Below are 19,930 nucleotides of genomic sequence, written 5' to 3'. Positions count from 1 at the left end.
ACATCGGCAGCAACTCCAACCCGCAACACCTCCCCTGTTTTACACTAAACCGATTACCACCTTAACCAACCACCATCTGCAACCGCCAAAACACCCCTACCATGTTTGACTCAACCACCCGGTTCCATCCCCACAATACCCAGGTCAAGCCAATGAGTATCTAAACGGTTCCATCGTGCTTAAACACAATTCTGCCCTAGCTCGATTTCCTGCCAACCACCGTACTAAAAACCATCAACAATCACCCACGACCACCACAAAGTGGTCGACTCACCCCCTAGGAACAACCCAGCTCCGGTCCAAGTCAGAACAAGCCACGACAAGGTGCTAAATTCGTGTAAACCGCATATGCAACCACCCATACAGCAACCCCTTCAAACTCTAATTCCCGACGGTCATTGGTGGTCAACGATGGGTCCTAGTCAAACCCTGGTGATCCACGGTCATGGTGATGCTCTTAGTACGTCATACGGTGGTCTAGTTTACGAGTTATAACAATTACAAAATTAATACATTATAATATAAGACGGTGTTACGTTTTATTGCTAATTGCTCCTTCCGTCTCTTAAATCTCCTTCCTCTATTTTTATAAATTACTTTTCAGATTTAATATGTATTTGTAATCTAGGTTTAGGGAGCATATGACGCCAATTAGGAAACTATTGCCTTATTCCGATCATTATTAGAAATTACCATATTATTATTATACTTATTATATTATTATTAAATCCCACTTCAAAACCCGACTACTACTCATACTAGGCCTAATATAATCAGCCCATATCTATTTCACACGACCCAAGGTTTAATTGGCTTTAAGTCCAATTCCCGACTCACTTACTTATTTTATTATTTAACTAACGTCTTATTTGTAATTATTATTAGAAATGATATTAATTAACTATTTAAATTACATAAATTATTCTCATAAATTAGTATTAAATTACGGGGTATTACAGTCTTCCCCCCTTAAAATGAACTTCGTCCCGAAGTTCGCCCATAACTATTATAACATCTATAAACATCCACACAACCTAGCACAATCAACCTTATGTGTACACAACTATCCATTTACAATTATTAACTACACCAATCCTATCACAAGATATCACAATAATAACTCAAAACATTTGTAGTATCACATTCCTTCCCCCTAAAAATAAACTTCGCCCTCGAAGTTCGAGATATCAAACAATAGGAATAAACAAGCCTATTTATTGTAATCTCTCAAGAACACGTAATATACATAAGACAAATATTATCTTTAACACAATATCAATTGATGAATAAATGAATAACAACAATATTCGAATTAAATTTTTTAATTATTAATAATTTTTTTTACTTGCGCGTTCATTTCTTACTAACGAAATCTAACTAAAACATGGATGCAATTAATGTAAATATATAGGCTTAGGACAACACATTCCGCATATCACTAGACATATTATTCTACTTCATAAAATTTAAAACATCAAAATATCAAGGTGTAAAAACTTACATTTTCAAGGATAAGAATACATATTACAATTTTCAAAAATCATTAATAATTAAATAACATAATTACTTCTTGAGCACTTATATTTTATTGAAAATACAGAGAGTTAGTAAATCATGAGAGAAAGAATTAAGTCAAAAACTCATAAGGTCAATTTATAAAGCATTTTACAAATTATTTGGTAGCAGCAGAAATTTTATAGAACTTGTCAGAAACTTAGGTCAACTTGTAAAAATCACTATAAAATGCCAAAATATTATCTTGCAACGTGGCTTATCAATTTAGAAACATATACGAATATTTTAAACAGTGTAGTTGGAATCATACCTAAACAATAAGTAAGTTTTAAATGGCAATTTTGACAAAAAAAAAACATGGGGCGAAAACATCACTGTACAGGAATATTCTGACCACTGTCTACTAAAATATTTATTTCTCCTAAACCGTATATTATTTAAGTATGAAACCAGCGGCATATGAAAGCTAACTCATAAGGCTATCACACATAAATATTTCGTTCACATATATTAAATAGACAGTAAATGGCAGCCAAAGCAATCAAGGGTAAAATTTCGAGAATTCAACCAAATCACATTCTTCTCAATTTCACACAATTTCCGTAATACTTTACATGTTAATCATAATTACTCCTCCCACATACACGCCAACATACTTTTCTCATATCCACATGCTTATACCAATGCTTAAAATCATATCACATCCTTTCACTACTAAAAGCAAGGTTACGTCTCCATAACCACAATCATCAATGAAAACAATATTCAAACAAGGCAAACAAAACTCCAAAAACAATAAACGATATTCATTTTAAATTATCCCACACTTTAATATCTCTCAAGGTAACCGGTTCAAAACTGAAAGGGCCAGAAGTTTGGTGTGAGGGGCCCTACTCATTTCAAGCCTAAGGGGACACTTAACAGTTTCTACCCGGGTTCATTTTATTAGACACATCCTACATTAATTATTGTTCATTGGTTTAGGCCTGAGGATCGCTTTGCTCTGATACCACTTTGTAACACCCCCATTTATTCATGAGCCTTTAGCTAGACATCCGAAGTAAATCAGAGCGTTACCATCTCGGTTTCCCGAGGTGGTGAATAACAAAGTCCAACTCACCAAAGTACTTTAAATAAAACCTTTGTACCCGTGCACTACACAGGTGGTAATGTAGAGTGTTGATCCAAGTAGAAATTACATATGTTTTTCTCGAGAGTGAAAGTATAAGGTTAATTCATTAGTATATTTTAGATAAAACTTTTGAAAAGTTATTTTATTTATACACATATTTGTGAAATTATATTTCGTAATTTTATTCATATTACTTTGTGATTTTTTTGTTTCAACACTTTCACAGGTGGTTTATTCAATTTTCCTCTCAGATGTTATGTCTTGTTGTATAAATTTTTTTTACCAAATGTTATGTCTTAAACCCGTGCATAAAATATGTTTTAAAATTATTATATTATTCCCTACTAATAACACCAAGAAGTGAACCGAACAACATTAATCTATGTAAGAAGACATGAATTATAATATACATTTTCCGTCGACAGTTTAGGAAGAGCTAGAGTGTACATTACTATGTCTCCGTCCATATACCAAGTCATATGGAAGAACCTATCATATCAACACAATGATCAATCAGAAACTATTAATGTGTATCATGTGTTATACACCACAACCAATTTATGCAAATGATGGCACTATTACCCATGTTTGTATTCAGATATTCATCGAAGAGAAGGTAAATCAACCATGTTTTCTACTCATATTTCAAACAGACATTTGAGCATCAATTTCAACACTTGGTTGAGTTATCTTCAAAGGGCGGAGATCTGTGTGGAATTCTCTAACTTTCTGACGATATTTTTGTTGGAATATGTGTCCTCCGACAATAATGCGATCACAACTGTTGATCATGATGATCACATGTTTAAGTCACATTTTAAAGAATACAATTGGGAAGTAATATTTTACTGTCAACTGCTCCACACTTATCGGTAATGATTGGCTGACTAGAGTTTGACATTACTGTCGTGAGACGGTGGTGACCAGTTGATTCTCTTAGGTCATACCTAAAACGTAACACTCTTAATTGATCATTTAATTGATCGTATGACGATACAGGTCAATTAAATTAATTAAAATTGACGGACGATTTTGGAAGTAATATTTACGTGTCTCATTGTAATTTGATTATATAAGATACGGTCTAAGTAATCGAATTGTTTTATTACTTAGATGAAGTTCTTGTTTAAGGAAACAATTGCATTTGAATGAATAAATTATTATAAATACAAGATGTTGTGATTTATAATTGGTAAAATATTTTGGTACAAGTAATTATGAATTACTAAGTCGATTTTGTATATGACGTATTTTTATTAATGCGTTGATTTTTAATATGTTAAAAATACATAACAATTTTATGTGACATGTGACATGTGACAAATTGACAAAATAATGTGTAAAATGGATTTTCCATTTTACACTAAATGTACCGAAATTTAGGGTGTATTAGGGAAAATATTGTGTTGATTATTTTATATGGAAAACACAATCATTAACCCAAGGAATAGCCATGCCAACCTACTTGTCTTTGTGAAGAGAACCTTGATCATGCATTGGCTATTTCCACCCCCCTTTACCCGGTTTTTGAAGAGCAAGGCCAAGGGACTTTTGCTCTATAATTTACCTTATGCACTACATGAAAAAACTAGTGTATCATTATTCATTCTTTTCATCTAAAATAAGAGTTTTTAGAGAGGTAAAAATCCTTCCTTTTCTCCCTTCTCTTAGCCGAAAATACTAAGAGATCAAATAATATTTTTGGTCAATTTTATACAAAATAATATTGTTCTAGTAATAATAATATTAATTTTATTAAGTTGTTACTTTGGGTAGAAAACCTTGGGAGGGATTCTCTACTTGAATCCTTGTTCATCCACTTAAGGAAGCTCAAGAACAAGTGAGTAGGAGAACTCACTTGTGCCCATATAATCCGAAATCTTCAATGTAAGATGATGATTTCTTCTTTAATTATGTTATTGTTTGCATGCATAAGATCATCTTTTAATTTTATAACTTAATTAAAATTAAAACATATATGAATATGACAAGTAATGAGATATAGATTTCTAACAAGCGGTATCAAGAGCCTAGGTTGTTTGCATGCAAATCGGTTATAGTTTTTCCGAGTTATACGATTAACATATAAAACTTGTAAATTTGTGTTATTATGATATATCACGAAATAAATTATGCATGTTAAAGTTTCTGATCCTAAAATGTATTTAGGATATTTTGGTTAATTTATGGATTTTTATTGTTCATCCTATATAATAATGGCATTAAAAATGTAATTTTACGATCAAAATGTCATTTTCGGACTAAAATTAGATAAACTTCGAATTTTCCCTTGGTTTTTGGGTATGTTTTCAAATATATGTTTTTTAGATGACCTGTAAATTTTCAGAATTTTTGGAGTTTTTATACTCGAAATATGGATTTTTCATGATAAAAATCGGGTTTAGATGAAAAATAAGTTAATATGAGATAAATTTCGAATCTGATCATAGAAATTTAGTATGTTGTCACATGCAATTTTAAAAGATGTGTGTGAAATAATAGGCTATATTGAAGTCTTTATGCATGATTTATGAATTTTTGATGAAAAATAGCATAAATAGTGACTTAATTAGTAAATAATTGCTAAAACATACTCCATGACTAAGGAAAAACGTCACATGTTGCATTTTATTATCTTTTTCAGATCTAAAATTGAAAAGTTGATAAATATATTTTTCTCATGTTTTTATGATTATATTTGATAAATCCGATAAACCGCAAAATTGTTTTTCCCGATAAAATTCGAAATTTTAACCTAAGTTTTTGAACATTATGAGTGTCAGGGTATTTTTCCAGAATGTTCAAGAGTTTAAATTTCAAATTTCAAATTTATTTGAAATTTTTGTGATTTATTTGAAGTTTATAGCATTTTATTGTATTTTTGGGTCCATTAATGAACAATTTTAAGAAATATGAGTTAATTATAGTCAAATAGTTAGTGGAGACTAATTTTGAGTCCTTAGAGGTTAGGGTAATTAACTTGTGCATAAATATAAATTTATGTAATTTATTGTGATTTTAAAAGGTTGAATCACGCAAATCCGTAAAAACCGTTTAATATTCGATATTGGCTCCTTAAAGACGATTTAGCATAAAATTGGGCATGTTCATACATATTATAATGCTGCATTTTTTTTATGATTGTCATAATTTTATTTTATGTAATTTTGAATTATGTAATTTTACTTAGTATGGCCTTAGTTTTTAATTGGTATTACCCAAAATGTATGGAAATATCGATTCGGTTGTAATTTATTGTGATCTCGTATCACCGTTTTGTAATTTAATAGATTTATTTTATTTTAATTACAAATGTATAATAGGAAATTATGTAATTTGTTATGTAATTTATTTATTACGGAGTTCCTTGAAGACGGTGTCACACAAGAAGGCGATACATAAAGACGATGTTACCTCGAGATGCGTGCCAAAATCGAAGTTCAAGGGACCAATGAAGTTGGTTTCCGAATATGTAATAGTTAATTAGATTTTATTTTTTAGGAAGGCCATACTAGGATTTATTTTATGTTTTGCATTTTATTTATATGTTGCATGCATCGCTAAATCGCCATAACTAAAACATGCATCATCTTTCATCGAGTTTATCGACCGTGTCAATTAGAATTATCGTAGTTCACCGCTTTAGTTCACTTAAAACGTGATAGATAATAAATTGACATGACCTCTCGCTAAAAATAAAGAATTGAGACATAGCCTTACCAAAAGTAGAAACCATGAAAACCTATTTCGCGAGGGAGTGCACTCGGCCATCCCGGGGTACAAACCTTGTTACGTAGGGGAAGTGAGTGATAAATGTCTATCCACCGAATTCGTGTTGATGAGGGTTTCATCGGCCATCCCGTGCCCAAGTTAATGTGAATTTGGATCATGGACACATTTATTCGAAATATGGATTGACCTCAACGGAAGTATTCGTGACCGTAGTCGCATGTGTTCCGGGCTATAGATAAACATTAGAGTAATTTTATCGACCAAGAGTTCTAAAAGTAGAATCGATTAAAAGTTAATCCACCGAGTTATATTACTAAGGGTTTCATCGGCTATCCCGTGCCTAAGTTGATATGAATTTGGGTCTTGGAATCATTTATCTAAGTTGGGTAGAGATCACTAGATAAATGCAATAAAACTTGTTTAAATTATTTTTACGAGTATTATTATTTTGAAAACGACATACGTTTTATTCCTTCTATTTTGTTTTGTAGACCGCTTTTATTTCTCATTACAAATGGCCAATCCAAACACCAACGCCACGCCTCTCACTAATACTTCATGGCTCCGATCCTTCATGGATCATTGTAAACTTGAAAAGAATGGGTCAAATTTCTCCGATTGGGATGCCCAACTCAAACTAGCCGCCCAAGGTGACGACAAGCTTCGTTACCTTACCGAGGCCTCTCCACCCGAACCTAATGCTAGGTCAACCGCCGCCACTAGGGAAGCATATGAGGCTTACCATAAGTAGTCCGCCGCAATAAAAAATGTGTTGATCTTTGCGATGGAGGCTGATCTCCAAAGGAGAGCCTTTAAAATGGGCACCGCAAATGAAATCTATTCCAAGCTTGTGACAATGTTTTCACAAACTCCGCGGATTGTCCAATATGAGGCGGCCGCGGCATTCTTTGATCTCGACTTTAAAGAGGGCCAAAAGGTTAGCCCTCATGTGCTCAAATTAATGGAGCTAGTCGAGACTTTGAAGATTCAAAAAGTTGAAATCCTTAAAGAACTCATTGTAGATAGGATTCTACACTCCTTATCCAAAGTCAAGGCATATGTTCAATTCCGGGTGAATTTTAACATGCAAGACAAGGACGTGTCTCTTGAAGAGTTACACAAGTTACTTGTGCAAGCCGAAAGAGTCATGGGGTTAAATGTTAACCCACCCAAGGATGTGCTTAACATAAGCACCAAGAGTAAGGGGAAGTTCAAAAAGAATGGGAAGAAGGGTAAGAAGCAAGCTCCCACTTTCACCAAACCTAAGACTTATGAAGCTAGCATTTCCAAGATCAAGAAGGGTCATTTTGATAAATGCCTTTATTGTAATGGTGTTGGACATTGGAAAAGAAATTGTTCCAAATATCTTGGTGACATCAAAGCTGGAAAGATCACTCCAGTAGGTAAATGACTATCCTTTCTTTTATGTTTCTAATTCAACTATGGTATTGTGATACAAAGTTGTGATAATGTATCCCTTTTTTATTGTAAAAAGGGCCTACACCAAACAAGGACAAGGGAAAAGAAAAGCAAGCTTGAGAAACCATCGAGAAGCTAGGAGTAGCTTCCATGAAGCTTGTCTTTTTATTGTCTTATTTTAATTTATGTCTCGGATTTTAGAACCTTTTGATTTCCGTGTTTGACATGGAAATGTATTTTGGATATTGGTTGTATTTTGGATAATGGTGGCTTGGTTTGCAACCCAAGTCACCCGTTTTATCGTATTTTATCCTTGTTCTAAAATTCGTCTTTATCCGCTTGCTCATAGAAACATATGATCATTCACTTAAAGTGATCTAATAGACAATTACAATGATGGGATTCATTATATGTCCACAAGCTTAAGGCTTGTATATGATCAATTAGTAAGTGATATTGAGTTGATGAACTCTCTTAAAGGAATGTCAATCACCAATTACACTTATCAAATTTAAAACAATTAGTCAACCTATGAGACAGTCCTCCTTATACTTCAAAATCATTATTTGTGTCTCATAAGCTATCTTTGAATCTCTAGTGTATTCATTCTAAAGATAGAGTGGGAGAAAAATGAAGACACAAAGAACATCAAGAAAAAATTTGTGTATGTGAGATCTACGCAAGGAAGAATGATTTGAATAAAGGTATATCTATTTATATAGTATACACGAATAGATGAGATCTATGGTCTCGAATACATCTACATGACAAAAGAGACCAAGTGAAGTAATCAAAAGAATATGTTCTTAAGATAACTACACAAGGAGACCAAAAGAAAGTTTTGGAAGAAGAATGACTAATGTAAAGTCTTAATTGACTAGTTTATGATAAATTTTGACCAATAGTTTCAATATTGATATTTACTTAAGAGCCTATATAAATCAAAGTTGCATCCTAGAAAATAAATGAGATTTATGACTAAAAGTTTCAAATGTTGATATGCCGATATCCACAAGGGCTAAGCTAAGTATTAACCACGCTAATGTCATTACTTAACCTCATTTTGAAAATGAAATGGTTAAACCTCCTTCCGAAAAGGGTATTTTAAAGGACGTGTATTAGATATAATTCACATTTAATCTGATGACATTGCCGCACATCATTATAAGATGAATGAGTTAGAGATTAAAATCTCTTTCCATAAGGTTGAAGATTGAAACCTTTTCAAAATAGGTATTTTGAAAGGATATGATGGGAACATATATGGTTTTATCTTAATAACTTGGCAAACCAAAATATATTTCAATCCTTGAAAATGTTTCGATTGAGTAGTCAATTTTGAAACATATGGAATTAAGCGGGGTTTTTGAAATTATCATGTGAAGACATGGAATTTAGTGGGAGCAATCATCTTGTAAAATTTATAACTCACTAACTCATTTAGAATGACGAGCTAATACTTTCCTTCAAAAAGAAGTATTTGAGTTTTCAATTCTGGATGAAAATGGACTATGATGAATCCAATTACATCATGAGACGTTGGATAAGTATTGAGATATACACATCGAATCAACGAGAAACATAGGTTATTCATGTCAATGAAAATGGAATTGCCATTAGCAGTCATGGTCGTTCATTGAACCTAAGAATGGTTGATCTCATGATTATTAGTTACTAATGTTTCCGCCATTAGAATAATCATTCACATGTCCAATAATGAATCATATTCATAAGAGCATGATGAATCATTGGCAAGCCATAGAAGAAACGTCATGAATTCTCGAGGAGAATCCGATGAGCGATATCAGTGTTGGACAGAACACTCTGTTATGTGTCAAGAGGTTGCACATATTAAAGTTCGAACAACACGTAAGGATTTATGAAAATCCTAAGCCTTTCAAGCTAAAAAGAGAAATAAAAGGTTTGGAAATGTACTTAGTTGAAGTAAGAAGTTACTCAAAACTAATATTTCCTAATATGCTAGGACTTGTGAGAAGTGCTAGGCTAATCATCTTGACAATTGTTGTAAGACTCTGCAAAACATTTACCTAGTGCATTATGAGTGGGTGGAGTACTTGATCAGTGCAAGTTATATCATTCACCGCAAATTCGTTGGTTATGTGATAATCGACAGGGAAGTTCTTTCAAGATAAAGAACCCAAACCAAGGTTAGGAACCTATATGTGTACTTGGTAAGGTTCATACTATGAAAGATAACATGAACGTAAAGGAAAATGCGATTATAAGAAGTTTGAACACATGGACACATGGTATGTTAAACTTCTATTGCAATCAACAAGTGTTGACTACCCGAATGTGATGTCGACATTTGTCGTTTGAGTTATTATTAACTCACCTAATACTTTGTTACATCCAACGGGTTATAGAGACAATTGAACCCCGTTAAAGTGAACACGGATTAGCATTGTATTCACCCATAGTTACTTAGATGAGGTGACGTCTCGAAGTGACTAGAATGTGATGCGATTGATGGCAAGTTCAAGTGCCATGAAGTCATATGAGAATGACTAGGCGATCACATAGGCAGACTGTTAGGAACACTTTGTCGGACCTTATGACCGCTTATAGAGTTCTGGCAAATTTATATAGCCTGGTCATGGCGAGAGCTACTATAGTATTCTAATGAGTCAATTCTTTTGACTAAAGACTATTCGCCTAAGATGGCACAGTTTCAGATTAACTTTGATTTGTGTTACTACGAGCTTCGTAAATGGGGTCAAATGGGCATATTTTGGGTAATGATGGCTGTGGCTAGTCGAAGGGAATGAGTGCGATAGGAATTGTCCACCCCTAGTCAGGGTTATAACAATATCTCAGGGCCACTCGAGGAGTAATGAAATGGAAATGCGTGGCCACGCTCGGAAGATATCTATGGTAGATAAATCCGGTCAATCAGTTATTCTCCAGATCGAGGAAACCACTCTCGATATGATCACTTGCAAGTACGACCTGAAAGACACCTTGCATTGAGTGGGAGATAGTAATAGGACAAGAGAATTGGTGACGCACACTTTTCAAGGACAAGTGGGAGATTGTTGGAATATGTGTCCTCCGACAATAATGCGATCACAACTGTTGATCATGATGATCACATGTTTAAGTCTCATTTTAAAGAATACAATTGGGAAGTAATATTTTACTGTCAACTGCTCCACACATATCGGTAATGATTGGCTGACTAGAGTTTGACATTACTGTCGTGAGACGGTGGTGACCAGTTGATCCCCTTAGGTCATACCTAAAGGGTAACACTCTTAATTGATCATTTAATTGATCGTATGACGATACGGGTCAATTAAATTACTTAAAATTGACGGACGATTTTGGTAGTAATATTTACGTGTCTCATTGTAATTTGATTAAATAAGATACGGTCTAAGTAATCGAATTGTTTTATTACCTAGATAAAATTATTGTTTAAAGAAACAATTGCATTTGAATGAATAAATTATTATAAATACAAGATGTTGTGATTTATAATTGGTAAAATATTTTGGTACAAGTAATTATGAATTACTAAGTCGATTTTGTATATGACGTATTTTTATTAATGCGTTGATTTTTAATATGTAAAAAATACATAACAATTTTATGTGACATGTGACATGTGACAAATTGACAAAATAATGAGTAAAATGGATTTTCCATTTTACACTAAATGTACCGAAATTTAGGGTGTATTAGGCAAAATATTGTGTTGATTATTTTATATGGAAAACACAATCATTAACCTAAGGAATAGCCATGCAAACCTACTTGTCTTTGTGAAGAGGACCTTGATCATGCATTGGCTTTTTCCACCCCTCCTTACCCGGTTTTTGAAGAGCAAGGCCAAGGGTCTTTTGCTCTATAATTTACCTTATGCACTACATGAACAAACTAGTGTATCATTATTCATTCTATTCATCTAAAATAAGAGTTTTTAGAGAGATAAAAATCCTTCCTTTTCTCCCTTCTCTTAGCCGAAAATACTATGAGATCAAATAATATTTTTGGTCAATTTTATACAAATTAATATTGTTCTAGTAATAATAATATTAATTTTATTAAGTTGTTACTTCGGGTATAAAACCTTGGGAGGGATTCTCTACTTGAATCCTTATTCATCCACTTAAGGAAGCTCAAGAACAAGTGAGTAGGAGAACTCACTTGTGCCCATATAATCCGAAATCTTCAATGTAAGATGATGATTTCTTCTTTAATTATTTTATTGTTTGCATGCATAAGATCATCTTTTAATTTTATGACTAAATTAAAATTAAAACATTTATGAATATGTCAAGTAATTAGATATAGATTTCTAACAATTTTAGCATATAACATATTTTCAGACTTGACTTCGAGAGATATACCATCCATCAGATCTACCTGTAGAAGGATATCATTATCAAGGTTAAAAATAAGTGAAAGAGAAGAACAATACCACTCAGGAGTCAGGACTCCAAAACCATACTTATTCCATGGTGTATAACAGAGTACACGTGTAAAACAAAGTCATTAAAATACAATGTTCAGTTTCTAAGAGCTCAAGTTATACTTCCTCCATCCAAATTATTTGTTCAACTTTTAATACAATACCACTCACAAAATATAAAAAAGTAAACAAATAAAGGGGGCGGAATAGTAGATATATGGGCTAAAGAGCTTAGCTGGTTTCCATATCCAGCTTAGATTATATGGAAGCAGTTGACACCGATGTTCAACAGCTGCAAATTAACAATACATAGAAATCATGTATTCTTGTTGATTACAAACCTTTAGAGAATCACAATACATATGTAAAATATACAACCGCTCCAAATTAACATCTAGTTTTTGAATTCTTATTGATAAAAAGAAAAAAATAACAAAACTGAACCGTAATATGCCAAAATTCTGCAGAAATCGTAAAGGACCGGTCATAGCAAAACAAAAAACATTGAAAAATATTTGCAAAGTAAAAGAAAAACTTAAGACTGGTTATGCTGATGGCAGCTGGACTGTGAGTCCTAAAGGGTATTCTATCAGGAGTGGATATGATTGGCTCTCCCCTGATCACATTCACCTTGACTGGCCTGCAATTGTATGGAGTAATTGGAATATTCCTAAGCATTCTATGACTACATGGCTTAGAATGCAAGAGGGCATGAATGTGAAGAGCAAACTAGCGAGGTTTGGACGTTGTGCTGATGATCTTTGCCTGCTCTGTCAGTTGCAGCCTGAAACAGTGGAGCATATGTTTACTACCTGTGTGTATGCTGTCAAAGTTCAATCCTGTTTAGTACAATGGTATGGTGGCTGTTTCCCTACGGTGAATGATCTGATAGCAGCTTAGAGAGATAGTATTCAGTGGAAGGTGAAGGTAGCTATGTTCAATGTGTTTACATATTCTATATGGTATCAAAGGAATAATGCTAGAGTTAATGATTGTCTGATGAGGCCTGAGTTTGTTGCAGCACGTATAGAGGAAGATGTAAGGAGGAGACTTAAGCTGAAGTGTGGAAATGTAGCTGATCAACCAGTTTGTGGTTGGTTGCAGTCTATGGGAGTGATTTGATTGTTTGTAATGGGATTCGATCCCTGCACCTCTTGTAACTATTACTTTAGTTTTTGATATATAATATACTCACATTACACCAAAAAAAAAACATTGAAAAATGAAGAGCCCGGAGAAGGAAAGCACAATGATGACAAATATGTTTAAAAACAGTAAAAAAAATTGTATTTAGCCTTTAGGGTTGTGGTGTAAGGGGAATGGTAAATTCGAGGGGAAGAAACTTATTTAAACTTAAAAATATATCTAAATTAAAATGAAAAGAATCAAAGATGAGGTCCGTCTCAATCATTCATATAATTTTCAATTTAAATACTCCTCCTAAAGCATGTAAAGGGTAAACAAATGATTTGGATGGAGGAAGTATATCACATATCAAGGTAAATGATACTTTATCAGATTAATCTAAATCATCGATGCTGCATTGTTTAACAAACGCTGAGATATCAAACGATATTTAAAGTTGAAATATCAAAGTTATATAACTATTGTTTATGGAAACGATATTAGAAGACTTTATAGAATATATAGAAATAACAAAATAATTGTTTAAAAAAGGATAAATTTAATTTAAAAATGAATAGTTTTGGAAAGAATAGTTTGGACGAGAGTGTAGAGTAATCTTAAATAGCTTGATTCTACCTATATGTTGATTTATTAGTAAGTGTTATGATAAGATTCCAAAATTAATATGTAAAAAGATATTCATTCAATGATTTCTTACCTACTTTATGCCATTAAATGATACCAAAAAATTAAAAATATGACTGATCGCATAATATTCTTGCCGTCAATCTCGGCTAAAAAGTAGGGTATTCATATTTACATACTCTCTAAATTTTCCGTTAAGATCTTGTTTCCTGATTTGCCAATAAAAAATAACAAAAACTTAAAAAACTAAATATTAATCGATACAAATTGGACGACTTTTGTTTGTTTGTAATTTTATGTTTGTAATATGTGTTAATTATTATTGAAATACGAATATTTGATTATAGTAAAACTTAAAGTATTACTGATATCTCTAAAGTATAACGTCATGAATATAATTTTTTTTTTTTACAATGATCACATATACTCCTTCATATTATAGTTGAAGGTGACTGACCTAAGATGTTAATTGGCATTTCATTTCGTGGACGTTGCACCAATGTTGAGAATCATACTTGGAACATGGAAGCATTGGCATATTTGGAGGAAGGTGAATCTGAGACAATTGCTACTCTGTTATGCAGGTTCATCTTTGCAAAATCGAAATTCAGGAGGATTACATGATGTGCTAGCGATTGACGTCTGTACGAACGATGTTAATAGTATACGGATACCCTATTAACATTGGTACCCGTGTTGTCGGAAATCTCCATATTAGGCGCTTTTCGACGGCGTTTTGAAATTTTCTTATTAGCCCTTTCTGTAGGGCATCTGTCATGGACTACTATGCAAAAAAAAAATGTTAGATAATTCATACATAATAAGCGGTAGTTAATTTATAATTAGTGAATAGGCAAAGTTTTATTGGTATAGTACACACCTGATTATCCATTAAACCATGTCAGTTGCAAATAATGCATATTGAGAATGGAAGGATGGTGATGAACTGGGTTAGAATTGTGGATATTTATATTGTATTCACAATTTACAAACCTTGGGAAGTTGTGTTTTTGATTTCATCAAGATTTGACTTTTTAAAAAAATAAACGTGATATTTTTTTGCTCTTATTGTGTATGTTATTACTGGGAAGATTAATTGAATCTTAAATGATATGGGTATATGGTAAACAACCGGTCACATCAAAATTTCCTCACATCAAAATCGTTTTTTAATAAATCATAATCATGCTGACGATTATGAAGAATAAATAATAATGTAACATTTTTTGCTAACAAATATAGGAAAATAATGTGGTATTTTATTGTGGGAATGACATTTGGCAGAAGCCATATGCTCATGACACGTGGCAAATATTTCGTATAAGAGAACGGATGTATATGGCAAATATTTCGTATAAGAGAATTGGAAATAAATAATTTTGGACGGAATTTTGGTAGAAAAAAGTAATATGGAAAAAATTTTGGATATAAATTGGTGAATGAAAGATTTTGTGTATATTAATTTGTTAAGAGAATAAGTTTGTATGAACCATAATGACTTAAATACAGATAGAATATATACGATAAATAAATTTCTATAAAACGAAAATATTCATGCTGCGGAATATACGAACACAATCATACAATCTTATCTTATACTATTTAATCATTGAGAGATTGGACAGTTATAGAAGCTTAGGTGCCACCAATTAAACCAATTTCCAACCGTAAAGTCTCAAAACGTCCTCTAGCTAAAGGCTTTGTCAAAATGTCTGCCCATTGTTTTTCAGTACTACAAAACTCGAGTTTTATATTTCCTTTTTCAACATGGTCACGTATAAAATGGTGTCTAATTTCAATATGCTTAGTACGCGAGTGCTGCGTGGGGTTTTTGGAAATTATAATAGCACTCATATTATCGCATAAAATAGGAATACAACCTACGTTAACACCATAATCACAATCACATAATTGTTGCTTAAGCCATAATAATTGAGTACATACCAATCCTGCTGCAATATATTCGGCTTCTGCTGTTGAAAGGACAGCTGATTTCTGCTTCTTTGAACCCCAAGTGATAATGAAAGGTCCAACAAATGGGGCAACACCTAACGTACTTTTCCTGTCTAAGGAACATCCTGCGTAATCGGCATTTGAATATCCGACAAGATCGAAATGGCATTCCATAGGATATCATAGATATAGTTTGGACGTCCCAATAAGATATCGTAAGATTATTTTTACGGCCATCATATGCGATTCGTTGGGAGATGATTGATATCTCGCACAAACGCATACACTAAACATGATATCCGGTCTACTTGCATTTAAATATAGGAATGACCCAATCATTTCTCGGTAAGTTGTCTCATCAACAGACTTACCGTCTTCATCTAAAGTTAATTTCTTGTCTGCGATAATTTGTTATCCATAAATCCAGGAGGTTGTTCTACGAAGGCTTCTTCTTGTAGGTACCCATTTAGAAACGCTGTCTTGACATCCATTTGGAAGAGCTTCATTCCTTTATGAGCAGCGAATGCTATCAGAAGTCTAATAGCTTCAAGAGGAGCCACAAGAGTAAAGGTCTCGTCATAATCTATTCCTTCTTGTTGATTATAACCTTGTACCACCAATCTTGCCTTATTTCAAACTATGACCTCGGCATCATCTACCTTTTTCTAAACACCCATCTGGTTCCAATTACAGATCGATCCTTGGGTCTAGGAACTAAGTGCCAAACTTTGTTCCGTTTGAATTGTTGAAGCTCTTCTTGCATAGCTATAATCCAATCTGATTCTGCGAGAGCTTTCTTAATATTCGTTGGTTCAATTGTTGATATAAACGAATAGAAAGAGCGGAAATTGTTCAAGGATCGTCGCGTTTGAACACCCTTTTTAATATTACCAAGTATGCTTTCCATAGGGTGTGAACTCTTATATTTCCATTTTGTTGAAGTACTTGGTTCTTCAGCATTTGAACTTGATCCAACTTCATTTGGCTCAGAGTTTAAGGACGTTCCCCCTGAATCTAATCCTGGTGTTATAGTTGAGTCAGGTATGACTTAAGACTCATTACCTTTATTTGGATTCAATGTTATAGTAGCATCAGCTATAAAATTGGGTTGAGAACCCATACCTTGAGACAAGGTTATTGTATCATCAACCATAACTTTAGTTCTCTTCTCTTTGTCATTTGAAGAATGATCAAGCTCATCATTTGTTCCTTCAATCTCCTTGTCCTCAATTTTCAATTCTGGAAGATCATTTTTGGAAAGACGAAAGTCAGGTTCATCCACGTCTTCTTCCTCATCCTGTAAGGGTTTATCAAACACATTATCTTCATCAAAAATAACATGAATACTTTCTTCAATACAAAGTGTTCTTTTATTGAAGACCTTATAAGCTTTGCTATGATCCGAATAACCTATAAAAATAGCCTCATCACTTCTAGGGTCGAATTTACTTAACCTATTTTTGCCATTGTTATGAACAAAACACTTACTCCCAAAACAACGAAGATGAGAGATATTAGGTTTACGACCTCTTGGAAGTTCATAAGGGGTTTTCTTTAGGATAGGTCTTATCATAGCACGATTATGAATATAACATGAAATACTAATGACTTCAGCCCAAAAATTACGAGCCATATCTTCTAGTGTTCTATTCATACGTTCAACAACACCGTTTTATTGAGGAGTTTGTGGCGCAGAAAAATTATGTCCTACACCATTAACTCTACAATATTCTATAAAGGCTTGATTATCAAATTCGGTGCCATGATCCGTACGAATAGAAACAAGGTTAGTCTTATATTTATTTTGAACAAGTTTCATAAGACAAACAAACTCATCAAAAGTCTCATCTTTTGAATGAAGAAAGATAGGCCATACATACCTTGAGTAGTCATCTATGAGGACAAAGACGTACGTGGATCCTCCTCTACTTCTTACCTTCATGGGACCACATAAGTCCATGTGTATCAATTCGAAGGCTTGATTCGTGTTTACCACTCTCTTAGGGTTGAATGATGACCTTACATGCTTGCAACGGGCACAAGTGTCACACATCTTCTCTTGATCGAACCTGATTTTAGGTAGTCGCTCAACCAAGTCCCATCTCTTGAGTTTATTCAAAATAGGTATGCTAATGTGACCAAAACGTTTGTGCCACAAGCAAGGATCATCAAGTGTTACTTTCATGCACGAAAAGGAATTAGAAGGTACAACATTTAAATCAACCATATAAATGTTTCTTTTCATATGGCCTTAAAGAATGACACTACTAGTACCTTCAATTATAATGCGACAAACATCGCCATGAAATACAACCTTGTTACCTTTGTCGCATAGTTGAGATATGCTAAGTAGATTATGCTTGAGACCATCCACTAGATAAACATCACTGATTGCATAGAATTTAGAAATTCCAATTTTGCCAACAACAATCACTTTACCCTTCTTGTCATCCCCAAATGTTACCTTTCCTCCATTGAAAGGCTTGAGTGAAAGAAATAAACTTTTATCTCCAGTCATGTTCTTGAGCATCCATTGTCATGATTTCATTGGTTGTTTTCTTTCACCATTACCTGCAAAAGGATTAGATACAGTTTTTAGGTACCCAAGCTATGTTGGATCCTTTATGGTTAGTTACTTTATACACTAAATCCTTTCGTACCCAAACTTGTCTAATAATCATATTTCTAAACCTTGGGTAGTTCCGTTTAGGAGGAGTTCTAGGTCAAGGGGACTCCCTGGGTCACACATATGTAGTCTCCTTGTGTTTAACTCTACTTTGTTTAGGTTGACAAGGCGTTTGTGAGGTACTAGGCCTTTTAGTGTAGTCAAAGGCCATGTCGTAGAACCAACGAAAGTTGTTATTCTTTTCTTCGTTAGGTTCATCTATAGGGGATTCGTCATCCTCAACTACTGTGTCTACCGTTTTAACAAATTCAGTATTCTTTCGCATATCTTGTACACGTTTGACACAATTGTCTTAGATGTGACCCGTATGACCACAATAATTGCAAATCAGGTATTCAGGAAGATCATCAAATTTTCTTTTTCTGAAATCATGATCAGAAGCTGTTGATTTGCATTTAGAGTGATCTCTACGGCTGTAGCACTCATATCCTAAGCCCATCTTCATATTATTGTCAGATTATTCGGTTAGGAAGTTTAGGACTTTGGTGCTACCTTCCCATTTGTCATCGACTTTCCTTGCATGTAGGAGTCGCCAAACAGTGGACAACGGGGGCCCACGGGGGCACTTGGGAGGAGAGAACAAGCGTTTGCATTTGTTGGAGTCGCCACCAATTTTTATGGGAAATTGGAACCGTTCGAATACCTCGTGTCATGTCAAGACACAAAGTAGAGACATGAACACTAAGCAATCGTTACCCTTAGCATTCTATGTCTAGAATGACTCTCGTGGATGCCAATGAAGACGGTTTTTGACCCGGACTCCAAATATACTCTAATTACTGCCAAAATGACCGTAATGACACCTAGATGATGACCATGCGGTAGACACAATTGTTTGAGCGACCACTTGACAATAAACTTACGAACTGTCACAAATCGTTCCGCGTACCAAACATGCGGCCCAATCATCACCGGGTGGTTTGGCGGGAGGTACAGAAATGAGGTGTCTACAGAGCCCCCACTTTGACTGAGGGTTGGACAAGGCGAAAGTCAAAGTATAGCCATCAGGTCAATCGAAGATTACAACCTGACGACTATGGTGACGCGAGGCGGCTCAAGGGGTCTGAGCCAAGGACCTGTCGTCGGGAACATTTTAGAGTTTGTCGACTATCGGGGAGGGTCGTTTAAAGTCCATTAGACTACGTAAGGAAGCTCGCCAGCGATAAGAAGACACCATGCCTGAGACTTCTTTCTCGAGACGTTTCCGGAGGTGCATAGGAGCTACGGTTAAGCGTAGGAGCTAAGGTTAAGACCTAAAAGATATATAAGGATTGTGCTAGGGTGTGGG

Source organism: Silene latifolia, unplaced genomic scaffold (genome assembly GCF_048544455.1).
Source record: "Silene latifolia isolate original U9 population unplaced genomic scaffold, ASM4854445v1 chrun_scaffold_16, whole genome shotgun sequence".
Lineage (NCBI taxonomy): Eukaryota > Viridiplantae > Streptophyta > Magnoliopsida > Caryophyllales > Caryophyllaceae > Silene > Silene latifolia.
Note: the sequence above shows the minus strand (reverse complement) of the source record.